The sequence below is a fragment of the Cylas formicarius genome, unplaced genomic scaffold, assembly GCF_029955315.1.
Source record: "Cylas formicarius isolate icCylForm1 unplaced genomic scaffold, icCylForm1.1 PGA_scaffold_7__23_contigs__length_41026272, whole genome shotgun sequence".
In the NCBI taxonomy this organism is placed as follows: Eukaryota; Metazoa; Arthropoda; class Insecta; order Coleoptera; family Brentidae; genus Cylas; species Cylas formicarius.
The window spans coordinates 25262168-25275520 of record NW_026844352.1 but is presented as its reverse complement, the minus strand read 5'-3'; the positions used below and the strand labels follow the sequence as shown (position 1 = coordinate 25275520).

Genomic DNA, 13353 nt, shown 5'->3' with positions numbered 1-13353 from the left:
TGAGTCGTAATGTACTTTTTCTAAACGAAATGAAATAAATTTTAAAGATTAATTTTACATACAATTAAATAGCTATATAAATTATAAGGTTCCAAATTTTGAATTGCGCATTTTAGGACTCGAATTTATGATAGAGATTATCAAAATATTTTTCCGAAAGAATAAGTGGAGATGACGTGAGAGACACATATCTCAATTGACAAAAGTTCCTACCTAATATGAGTATATATTGTAAATAATCATAATAATAAATCAGGTTCCCAATTCCAAAAGCTAAGTCCATTTGATGATTGTAACAACCACATGAAACATAATACAATAACAAAAATGATAATTTTTTTCTAGTATGAAATATATTACAATAAACCTGGCTTTTTATTAGTTCAAGAATTTTTCAGTACTTCATTTTTGTTGTTTGTTCAACTATTTGCTTGAATTTCATTTATCTCATTGTGTGGTAAACAACGTCCCTTTAATGAAACTGATGTGAAGCCGTTGCCCTTATTGTCCCTTTTGAATACACTCTTTGACTAATTAATTCATCCCATAGCTCTGTACATTGGCGCGCTCCTAATTAGCCACCATTAGCGTTCATTTTAAAATGATTCTTTCTGAATAATCAATAATTATTTCTGCATCGAAAAAACCAGTTCCGGTCATTACTTAAAACCCTTTGGATTAGACTAAAGGTTTTATTTCTGCTACTTTTCTTAAAGAGTGAAGTGCATCCGCCGTTATACGTATATACCGGAATTGATTAAATTCTGATCCCTGCCATTATTCCGGAAAATTACTTAGGTTCCACAATTTTTTTAAACATCAGTTGAACTAAAATAATGTTTTAGTAACAGCGAAATGCTGAAGTTGTCGTCGTCGATGTCGTCCTTAGGGAATTATAGTATGTTTGATCTTGTATAGCTCATATAGGGACCCTTTTTTGCTATGCGCTGACTTCGTCTTATATTATGAAATTAAAACCAGTGAAAAGTTACAGCAAACTTCCAAAAGTGATGGCTAATGCGAAACAGTGGCTAGTCTGAAAAATCCAAAGAAATTGTTGAAGTGAAATAAGAAGAGGAATAACATTTTGCAGAAATTCGTGAAAGAAAATTGATGATTTTTATTTTTTTTTGGGCAATTTAAAAACTTCGATATCAACTTTTAAACTTTATTTACCAATGCCAACATGCAAATTCCAAGTTAGATCGGAAAACAGCTGGTGCCAAAATTATTGAGCAAACTCTTCAATGAAATTTCCTTCAGAATTGTTCGAACTGGTTCCGAATAAATCAAAATATTAATCTCCTAATGCACAAGTGCAACTCTCAGAACTATTCTCAAATGAAATCAAAACAAGGCAAATATTTGGTTTCTGTGCTTGTCCTTTGTTAATAATTCTATAAAATACAGGTGGTGGTAATAAAGTGTTTAAATTTTTTTTTTATAAGAATTATATTAATTTTGTTGAATATGAATAATTCAAGTTTAGCTCTAAGAACATTCTCAAACTGAAAATGTGCCTAAATATATCTAGTAATTAGTTGCAATATAGTGATTGTTTGAGTATTAAAACTAGCTTAAATACTCAAATTGTGTATTATTTCTGTATGTTATGTTACAACCGCCCCTGGCATGGGGTCGATTGTCGCACACACTTTACAAAATGATTAATTACTATAAAACTATTTTACATATGTACCTTGTATTGATTTTGGTTTCAAGGTAAATGACAAGGCTTCCATCTAAAATTGTTGAATCGTAGTTTAATTTGTATTAAGGGCTATTATGTGAAAATTGTTACAACCATACCAGTCTACCCATCGACATGATAACAAATATATACGTTCTCGAAGATTCCAAATCAATAATGATAAAATATTCTACCTTCTTCCAATTTCCAATTTGGATTTGGATTTTCAAATATCTCTATCCAGTAGATAATATCCGCCACCAATTAATCACAAATGTTTCCAAAAGGTTTTGAAAAATAATAAATAATAAAAAAAAATAAATAAATAATATAAAGCGGTTAACGTGGTATTTAGTTTTTGTGATCAGAAAAATTGAAAATGTAAATAACAGAATGGGTTATTATATTGTTTATGTAGATTAATTATTTCTTAAACTAATAACAAATCACAACCAAATCAGACTGAGATAGATGTAGAAAATTCTGATGTGCTTTCATAAAGGGTTAAATTTAGCTCTTTACGGAGCTTAGAGTAACGCCCACTTAAAATTTAATTAATAATATTCTCGGATTAATATTCCATTACAAGAGGTTCCAAAATCCAACCGCAATCACTTGCACTTCCACTAATGTAGTAACCGTATTCATAATGCACATTTTTAGTTTTCTGCAAATTCAGAATGACCACTAAAATTCAGAGAAAAATTTGACGAAGCGTAATTTAAGAATTTTTGAGTTTAAGAATTGCACATTTCCTAATACAACTTAAAAAAGAGAAGAAGAATGAAAAGAATAAATAGAATAAAAATATTGAACTGAGGTGGCTTTTACCTGATGAAAATCCATTTATCAAAATAAATAAGAACAAAAAGTTCAGATTTTCACGAAATTATATATTTTGACATGAAAATTGTTTCGACAACACCGTGTCTTTATCAAATCAAAACATTTGATAAAGACACGGTGTTGTCGAAACAATTGCCATGTAAAAATATATAATTTCATGAAAATCTGAACTTTTAGTTCTTATTTATTTTTTAGAATAAAAATAAAATCGACTATAAATTTTGACTGGAATAACAATAAAAAGTGTCTTACAATGTATTCTTAGAGTTGCATTGGATCTCGTGCAACATCCCTTCCTAGTTTGTGAAATGTTGCATTCGGGCAGAAGCAGCTTGAGGCAAATTTTGAAGTCTTTACATAATTAAGTAAAGCCGAATGGCTTCACCCGTTTTTTTGTGTTCGTAATATCCGATGCAATATTTATTATTACCTGTTTTGAGTGTATCTTGCACCAAAACACAATTTCATCTGTCTAAGTAAAACAAACAGGCCTGTAAATTTCAAGTTGTTTTAAGTCAATAATGTATTCCAAAACAGATCCTTGCAAGACGCCGAATGTTGCAAGCTATTAGCCAGTTTCGAAACCATTTTCCTATAGAAATTACTGTAACTATACACAGGAAAATTGATTGGTTTTATAACATTTTGGAACTTCGTGATATGTAGGTACTATGTTACTAATTTTAGTTTAAGTCCGTTAATGGAGAGTTAGAAGATATTTTTGATATTTTATTTTGAAATTATGCAATGATATGTCAAGAAACTGGTTGGGAATTAAGTTGAAATACTTTACGGCGTTGTATGAAAATGAGCGCTGAAAGATTGCAGTGTTATGATGTGGCATCGTTAGTTTGGCATTATTTCTAATATTAATATTGTGGACAGTGTTGGGAAATATTTAGCGATTTTTGATGGAAACTGGCGAATTAGGGTTATTTATAAAAATATCGAGAAATGTAGGATTTTTGCTCATTCATTATGAGCCATTTTATATCATTGTATAAGTATGATAATTGATCAAATTTCCTCCTATTCCTCATTCCTCATTCTGTACTATATGAACACGCTTCTTAATTTCCGGATGCCAACAACAACCATAGACAAAGTCACAATAATTGAAGTTAGAGAAGAGCAGGGATTCATACAGACGTCGCCAGAGTTATTTACTTAAAATATGTCTATTATTATATGGAGGCAAAAGATTTTAGAAATATTTTTTTAGGTGTTCTTTGAATCTAAGTTTGGTGTCTAAGATAACTCCCAGATTCTTGGCACAATTTCTAAAATGTAATTATAGAAAGCAGTAAGACTTTTTTCTGGTCGGACAAATGCAAATATATTTGAAAATTGATAACAGGGCACTCACGAAAACCGAAAAAAAAGTCACCCTACTGATAAGAGATTAATTAAATTTAAACTGATTATATCTGGTTACTAGGCTTCATAAATGGAACGTTGTGTGTGGGAATTTTAGCGGCGCGTAATTTGTATAATTTACGTACGCCCTCAACTATTTGTTCGGCAAATGTGATGACCGGTGGTTAGGTACATAATTTTGCTGCGATACGCGGTTTATAACGACACCGGTGCAGTAACTAACGATTTCAATTTCATCGAATTAATTTGGTTATTCGTCATTTAGTTCAAAAAACACATTTGCACTAAATACGAGGTATTCTATTTCAAACTTCTGCAAAATCCAACATTCACGTCTTAACCCTAAAATCAAATGATTATATTTTTCTTTTGCTGAATGTGTTTACCAAATTTATTGAAACGCTTTTATACCATGAAAATTAATCGGTGAATTTTTAGCGATTATCGCATTTATAATAATAATAACACATTTTTATACCACTGAAAACCTCGTCAGGAAATATTCATTCCCAGTTTCATTTCACTTTCAATACTGCTCCCCTTTGCATATTCCCAACTAAAAGCTTCTCAGAACGAGAAGTAGCAACCAGCATTTGGAAAATTGCACAATTATTTGAAAAATGAAAACAAACTTATTAAATAGTACGATTGATTAAACGACGCTTGTAAAAAAAATTCAAATTTTTTCAGTTTGTTTCGAATTGATCTGTTGTTTCTAGTCCTCGTGCCTTTTCCCCAATTTAACCTTATTCTTCTTTTTATTTCGGGAAGTAGCGCAAGATCCTTATTAGCATTAGCAGATAAGGAAATATTTTCTAGAAAAACTTCACACAAACAAGATTGACTTGCAAAATCTCCTTAAAATGTCTTGCGCGCGATGCAAATCCCTATGTAGGCATAACGGAAAAAAAATTAATTGATTATTATTCTGCAGAAATGTCTTCGATTTTCAGATCGCACAACTTATCCCTTATTATTATTTACATATCGTGAAATTCTCGTGAATGCAATGAAGACCATTTCGTCTGAAGACAGTCTATAGCGGATACATTTTATTGCTGATTTTCTTTTAGTTTTATACCGAATAGTTCATACATTAAGTATTAATTATTCAAAATTTCATTCAGCTCTTATTTTCAGGAGTGAAAACCTCCATAGATTTAAATGAGGCACCGCATTTTTCACAATTGTTGATATATATGTTTCACAAATCATGAATTCATGTATACCTACTGGTTTCAAATTTAATGTCTAAAATCGTTCTATTCGTCAATACGGCTTTCCCTAAATGGCCTCTTGTTTTAATGCACCACGCATTTTAAACGAAAGCTTTTAGGTGGTTCATTTCGACACCTAGTATCTCCAATTGGTTTAAGATGTGACGTCAGTTACGGAACTTTTTTATGTAGCAATTCATTGTCAAACGGAAAAATGCCTGTCCCAATTTAAATTTAAATAATACGATCACTATAACTAATTCTATTTAGAAAACGCCATAAATTATACCACTGACTAACTTGCAAAGAAGTTTTGCACGTTAACTCCCAACCAATTTTTGCTTATAGACACAAACTTTCATTTATTTTTTTTATTTTTAAACCTACGCCAGCTTCAGTGCTGACGCAGCCAGTTATTTGTTTCGTACTCACAGGGTTCCAAAACAAAATGAAAGTTTTTCGAAACTTTACGTAACAATGTAATAGATCGCTTTGAAAAATGGTTAACAGATTTTTTTCTCCATTATAACATGACATTTTTAGAAAAATGAGTAAAGTTTAAAAAGTCGAAGCGACAAGCCTGTTGTATCGAAATGCGAGTACAGTCATGTTAATATTATGCACTATAAAAAATATGCTGTGGCCTAATGTTAACTGCAGCAGATGGATTTGATATAAACTAATTTTACAAATATTATTTCAAATGTGTACTTTCTAGTATTTCTAGATACTTTTAATTTAAAAGAAAACATAATATACCGGATGTTCCAGTAAGGGTAACGAGGTACGGCATTAGAGAAGTGACCGATTTTAGATTTTTTGCAGTTTAATGCAATAAATATTTAAGAAACTTAAAGCAATTGAAACGGTGGTAATCAAGAGACTTTGACAATCAGTAAACAACAGCATGAAAGACGCTTAGCTTTGGTCAGATAAAAACTAAATGTATTTTCATGGCAATCTTGATAATTAAAGAGAAATGTTTTAGCCCCTTTTTAAATGGTCTTTCACATTTTACCAGTTAAATATGTCAATACTTAATAAAATTAATCGCCCACAATTGATAAGCGACTAAGTTAAGGATTAAAAGTAATTTTTCAAGAAATATTTAATATTTGAAAACGACTAATAAATAATTAAGTAATAAATAATAATAAATGTATTAAAGAAAATATTTTGTTTTAATTTTGAATATAATTTGGCATTTTAAATAATGAATTAGAGTGTTATTTGGTAAAGTCGGGATGAAAAAACATTTTTTTGGAGCGTTTAGTTCTTTTATTTATATTTCAGGTTAGGCTCAAAATATTAAAGTGCGCTTTTCACTGGGTGGTTGGGACCTTATTGGACTATATTTTGTGATTATGTCAGAAAACTCTACTTGCTGGCAAGGTAAGCAATCGCGTCACACAGCAACAAAATCGGTCTAGGAGAAGCCCTTTTTGAACGACAAGTTTATTAAAATGCATTTAGCCTTAGCAAAAAAAAAAACTTTCTCTATGGGCACCGATACGCATAGGATAAACAGATTTAAATAGAAAAGCAAAAGACAAATATCAAAATATTTATTATGACATATGAAAAAGCAGTTTTTGCCTTTGGCTATATGTAAAACTTGTTACAGCAATTCTATAGCAATCATTTTATAAGTTTAACGCGAAGTTTACTTTGTATTTATGTTCCAAATACAATAATAGTATGTTATGCAACAAGCACCCTTACCAATTAAACTCGTGACTCAAATTCCTTTTATCAAACGTGTTGCATACTATACTTTTTGTACGATCGTTAGTTTATGGGTACATTTTTGCAAAATAACAATAATACATGCACTGCCATGACTGTCAGGATGGTCAAACGTCAAATTTCAAGTTGTGAGGTAAAATCTACGAAAACATCCGTAATATCCCGAAAATGTCCGAAGTGTCTCGCAGTCGTAGGAAACAATACTGACCTGGTAAAATGACACCTGCCGCATGCTAGATCGGTTTATAATTTGGTATTTTAGAGTACGGAGTAGAAAAACTTACTAACGTTTCTTAGACAAGTATAGTATAGATAGTATAGATAAGTACATTAACATGAAACATGAGGAATACAATTACTGAAGCACAAATGTGTTCGACTTTTGATTCCAATATTATAACAAGAGAAGTATAATATAGAATCAATGCGTAGTATAGTAAATTACAGGAAAATTAACTAAGAAAACTATTTACTTAGGAGACCTACAATGGCCAGCCTTCTTATTTAAAAAAAATGCCAATATTATAATGAATGTAGTAAAATTTTCATCGCAAATATTTGGAGAACCGTAAAAGATTATATGATTGATATCTTTGCAAGAATACTTTTTCTAACCGAGAAGGTCTGTTCTTAAAATTTCTTTATTTGACTGTGATCTAATTTTGCAATTAAAATATACTTTTATAATTAATTTTATTAATGCAATTGACTACTTTTAATATTACATTAAAATAAGTTACCTATTCCGACATCTTACTTGAAAACCTTGTCAATGTCAATTTTATGTTGCTGCTGCCAAAATTATTATAATTATTATAGTAATTTTTCATTTTTTCTTTAAAGCATGGTGTGTAAGGTAGAAACATTTTCATATATAGTTTTTATTTGTTAGGTAGTTAGTACATAAGTTTCGAATAATCGACATATAATTACATGGAGTGTCGCCAGTTTCCGGATTTCCCTTCCGTTTTGAACCACCCTGTATATTGTTTTGTCTTGTCTTCCCGCAAAAAAAATTCTCCGCATTAACCAAAAAATCGTTCGTGCTTTGTTAAATGTGTGAAAATGTTCTTACGTTGTGCTCCTACGATGCTTAGCCGAAATTAATACAGAGAACATTAATCTCCATTTTGCAATTTTCTTCTCCCTCTGACCCGCTGCCGTTCCGCCCCCCCACAGGTAATTCGACCGCGCTTGAAGGATTTACCTCATCACTCACTCCACCTAGCTCTTGTTTGACTTCTCTTCCGCTACCCCCTTAATTAGGGTGATTAGACGCGCCTTTAAAAGGGTTACAAAGGACCGGTTGGGCAACGTCGCGGCTTTTATGATATCCAGATAAATTACCTTTGATTATTCACTTTGGAAAATTGCAGTAGTTTAAAAAAGTCTGACCATATATTCGTTAGAATTTTTGAAGTCAAGCTATTTGTGCCTTTTCAAAAAAATTAGTCCATTTTTCTGATAGTTGGAATAAAAGGTGATGCATGTTTTTCATGTTTGAAGCAATAATAGGGCATAATGTAGGAAAACAATATCAATTATTTGAAGGATTTCATCTGGTACTCTTGCGCTTTGTTGACGAATAATAACTTTAAGTTCCTGTATAGTACTGCGTTTGTTTGCGTATACGGCACTTAAGGTAGATCAACCAAAAAAAATAGCAAAATGACTTTACCTTAAATGTAAAACAGGTTAGAAATGTACCACTACCAGAATGAAAAGTGCAAAATTATTGCTTCATTTAAATGTGATTTTGAAAAATATTCGTTTCTTCTTTCGTCTCCTTGTATTTTCTTCACGTTCTTGCGTTTCACCAATTAAAATGAAAGCGGGACAACTACCGTACCTCAGCAGCAGTTGTAAACGTATTTTTTCTAGTTCCGTCTGTAAAATACCTGATTACTCACCGATCTCGTGTGCGGGAACCGTCACTTTACCACGTTAGTTTCGCTTCCCATGATTGCGGGCTACCTCGGTCATTTCCGGAATTTTACCGCACGGATTTGGGAGCAATCGGATGTTTTCGGATATATTTGAATTTTGTTTGTTGAATTCATGTTGTTTTGCGAAAATTGATCCAAAACCTAACGGTCGTAGAAAAAGTATAGTATGCAACACGTTCGATAAACTTTTTAACTCACTCGTTTATTAAAAACTCACTCCTGTGCACTCCGCTCGTGTCAAATAAACTCGTGAGTCAAATGCCGTTTACCGCACTTGTTGCCCCGTCTCCCCGTCTGTAAAATACCTAATTACTCACCGATCTAGCGTGCGGGAAGCGTCACTTTACCACGTCAATTTCGTTTCCCACGGATCCGAGCGACTTCGGACATTTCCGGGATATTACCGTACGGGTTTGGGAGCAATCGCATGTTATCGGAGATTTATCCCACGCCTTGAATGTTGACGTTTGTTAATTCAGACATTCATGTCAGTGAATGTATTCGTGTAAAATTTTTAAGTAAATGTTTTGAGTCAAATGCTGCTTACCGCAGTTGTTGCATAATATACTATTTTTCTAGTCCGTTCTGTGAAATACCTTCACTTTACCACGTGATCCGAGACACTTCGGACATTTCCGAGATATTACGACTTGAATTTTGGCCTTTGTGTGAATTCTAATTATCATGTCATGTTATGTATTCGTGTTGTTTTGCAAAAATGTACCCAAAAACTAACGGTCGTAGAAAAAGTATAATATTCAGTAGGTTTGGTAAACTTCTTAAGTCACTCCTTTATTAAACACTAGCTCCGCTGCGCTCCGCTCGTGCCAAGTAAACCTGTAACTCAAATGACGTTTACCGCACTTGTATAATATACTATTTCGTTTGTTTTATTGTTTGTCACGTGCAACTAATTAAAATATTTAAAATTTAATTAAATTACTCTTGCAAATATGGATTAAAAGAGTTGCGTAAGTAAGAATTTCAGGTACAATTATAAATTTGAAACTACTCTCGTGCCGCTTAATAATTAATAAATAAATCACTGTGGTAGTCAGTATGATGACAGATATTTCAAGTCGAATGCTTGCTTATGGTTTAACTTAGTTGATTCTAATAGTTCTACTTTCCTCAGATGAAGACATTTTCTATTTCATTTCAAATTTATGGAAGTTGCAAGCGCATGTTCAAAAATGTGAACATTTTTAAATAACAAAATAATTTAACATTTAAAGTGTCTGTTTTCTATTTACTACATTTAAATACTCAACTATTTATTGATCACGTTGTTTTTCAGTTCTGATGATCACGCCATATATCACTCAGTGAATGCATTAGTACTGTTTTGCAAAAATGTACCCAAAAATTTGAATTGGTTGATAAATTCCCTTGGTCGATCGTTTATTAAACACTTGCTCCGATCGCGTCAAATCAAGCTTGTGACTAAAGTGGCGTTCAAAGAACTTCTTGTCCCAAAAATGTGAACATTTTTAAATAACAAAATAATTTAACATATAAACTGCCTGTTTTATATTTCTTACATTAAAATACTCAAAGTTGATAAAGTTGTTTATCAGTTCTGATGGTCACGTCATACGTCACTCAGTGAATTCATTTGTGCTGTTTTGTAAAAATGTACTCAAAAATTTTATTGGTTGATGAATTCCTTTAGTCGCTCGTTTATTAAACGCTTGCTCCACTATCGTCAAATAAAACTTGTGACTAAAGTGGCGTTTAACAAACTCTTGTCTCAAAAATGTGAACATTTTGAAATAGCAAAATAATGTAACATTTAAACTGCCTGTTTTCTCTTTCATACACTAAAATACTCAACTATTCACTGATCAAGTTGTTTGTCAATTCCGATGGTCACGTCATACGTCACTCAGTGAATTCATTTATGCTGCTTTGTAAAAATGTACCCAAAAATTTAATTTGTTGATGAACTCTTTTAGTCGCTCGTTTATTAAACAATTGCTCCACTCTCGTCAAATCAAGCTTGTGACTACATAGGCATTTAACAAACTTCTAGTCCAATATATTGCGAAATTTAATAAAATTTGTGGGATATTCTATTTAATAGAACGATGTCGAAGTCGCATCCTACAAAATGTTTTTATTTGATAGAGCTGACTCCAAAACCTAGGTTCCAAATCTCAGACCATGAAATGGAAATAAGTAATAAACAAAGTAATAATAGAGTATAAAAATTTTTTACCAATCTAAAAGTGGTCTTTGAATAAATAATGATTTTGTTCTGATTTTCTTCAGTGAGATCTGGGAAGCAGCATGAATTTGAGATGTATATGCGTTACAAGTATCGAATTTGCCACAATAATCCGCATTTCTGCATGATTAAATTCGGTGCCCATAGTCTCGAACCCTAAAATTAAAATAATAAATTTTTCGGAACGGGGAAATGAAAGGAAGTAAGTTTAATTTGGCGCGTAATGATCAACGTTTTGGTTTTCAAGAAACCGGGGTTGTTTGCCGAGCTAATTTATTATGACGTAATTAACTATGTTCGGCGGTAAAGTAATGCCGAGCGTTTCATATTTGCGGTATTCTAAACGAAAGCGATGTGCACGCAAAACGTTGAAGTTTAAGAAATAATTTCCTCGAAACCGTAAGAACTTAGAAGCATTACAATGGTTCGGGGCATTAAAATTTTAATAAATTACACAAACGAAAAGCAACGAAATTCGTAGGGAGCTTTGCATCAGAGTTTCGTGCCTTTCTCAAACTAAGTATTCTAGCTTAACAAAGAAGACCAGAAAAAAGGAATAAAAATTACCCAAATATTTTTAAATTAAAAACTCTGTGGGAATAAAATTATTATAAGATTAGTTTCTTTCACGTTTAGAAAGTGTATTGTAATTTACAAGACAATGCTTTATGATTTTTTAAAATAATAATAATAATAATGATAATAATAGAACCTTCATAATTCATTAAACGAGCACCAACATTTAAGAAAAAAGAAAAACAAGGAAAAAATTGGTGGGTAGATTAATTATCGAATCAAAGTATCGAAATTCAATGGAAACGATAAATACAGCTTAGAATTTATTAATGTTATCGTTATACGTCAGGCGTCGAAACTATTAATTTTATGTCGTGTCGGAAGGTATGATTTAATAACGATCCCATTTGCTTGTCCCCGGACGTTTTGCTTATAAATTAAGGAAATTGCTGTGCGCTGGATCACTTATTAACGTTAACGCCAGCTAAATACCCAAGGCAACAATAGGTAGTTTTTGCGACTTGATAAATCTAGCTCAATATTGTAATTTTTCAATTCAGAAATGTCACACTGTAGATTATTTTTATTGATCCGGGTTTAAGCTGAAAACATAGTTATTCATTGTCTTTAATAGAAATTATTTTCAACTGCCTGAAATGTCATCAAACATTTTATACTTCAATTAGGTGATTCAATTTTTATAATCGCATCGGCTCAGAATCGTCCGAGACGCTCCGAAAATACTTGATTACACACCGATATAGCGTGCGGGAAGTGTTACTTTTCCATGTCAGTTTCGTTTCCCACGGATCCGAGCCACTTCGGACATTTCCGGGATTTTACCGCACGGGTTTGGGAGCAATCGGATCTTTCGGAGATATTTCCCACGCCTTGAATTTTGATGTTTTTCAATTTTGACGGTCATGTCAGTGAATGTATTCGTGTTGTTTTGCAAAACTGTACAGAAAAACTAACGTCGTAGAAAAAGTGTAGTATGCAACACGTTCGGTAAACTTTTTAAGTCACTCGTTTATTAGACACTCGTTCCGCTGCGCTAAGCTCCTGCCAAGTAAACTCGTGAGTAAAATACCGTTTACAGCACTTGTTGCATAATATATTGTTTACTAGAGAATTTGAGGATCAACAAAATAATAAAATAAGAAATAAATAAATAAACAATTTTTTATGATACATAATCAGCAATGAGGGGTCTAATGGAAAAAACATGATTCAGTAGCATTTTTAGAATGTTAACATATTTTAGGCTGTGAAGTGTCCTTCCGTTTTAGTTCTGTTGCTAAAATGACCAACAGGTATGTCAATTATGAATTTACAATATGTATTGTGGTAATTTACTCTAGTTATCCATTCCAAAATTTTTGAGTTCAAAGTATGACTTTCTTTCCATTATGTTTCACAAAACGTTATGGTATACCAATAAAATAATCAATCAAAATAATTTTATTCAAATTCAAAAAGAAAATTGTGGCGATGACACTGACTACATGAGAATAAAGTAGCATTTAAATTACGCTAGGCATGCAAAAGATTATAGGGTCCCCACAAAATTAGAAAATATTTTTTCGATGGTAACTTAAATTCTGAGATATATTTAAACCTTGTATAAACACACGTAAGAAAAGATGTTATGGACCTTCCATTAGCGGCGCTCCAACAAATATAAATAATTTCTCGATAGATGGATAGGCAACTTGGGACCAGTCAGATGGCCTGCGAGATCTCCGGACATAACACCCCCAATTTCATTGTAAAATTCTGTGTATTTTC

The 13353-nt window shown here is 32.2% G+C and overlaps 1 protein-coding gene across 3 annotated transcripts in view; it reads right to left on the bottom strand.

Moving 5' to 3' along the window:
- The window catches only part of LOC132704370 (hemicentin-1-like), a 119246-nt gene that overhangs the window by 91145 nt on the left and 14748 nt on the right, over nt 1–13353 (bottom strand). The gene's annotated exons all lie outside the window — the stretch shown is intronic.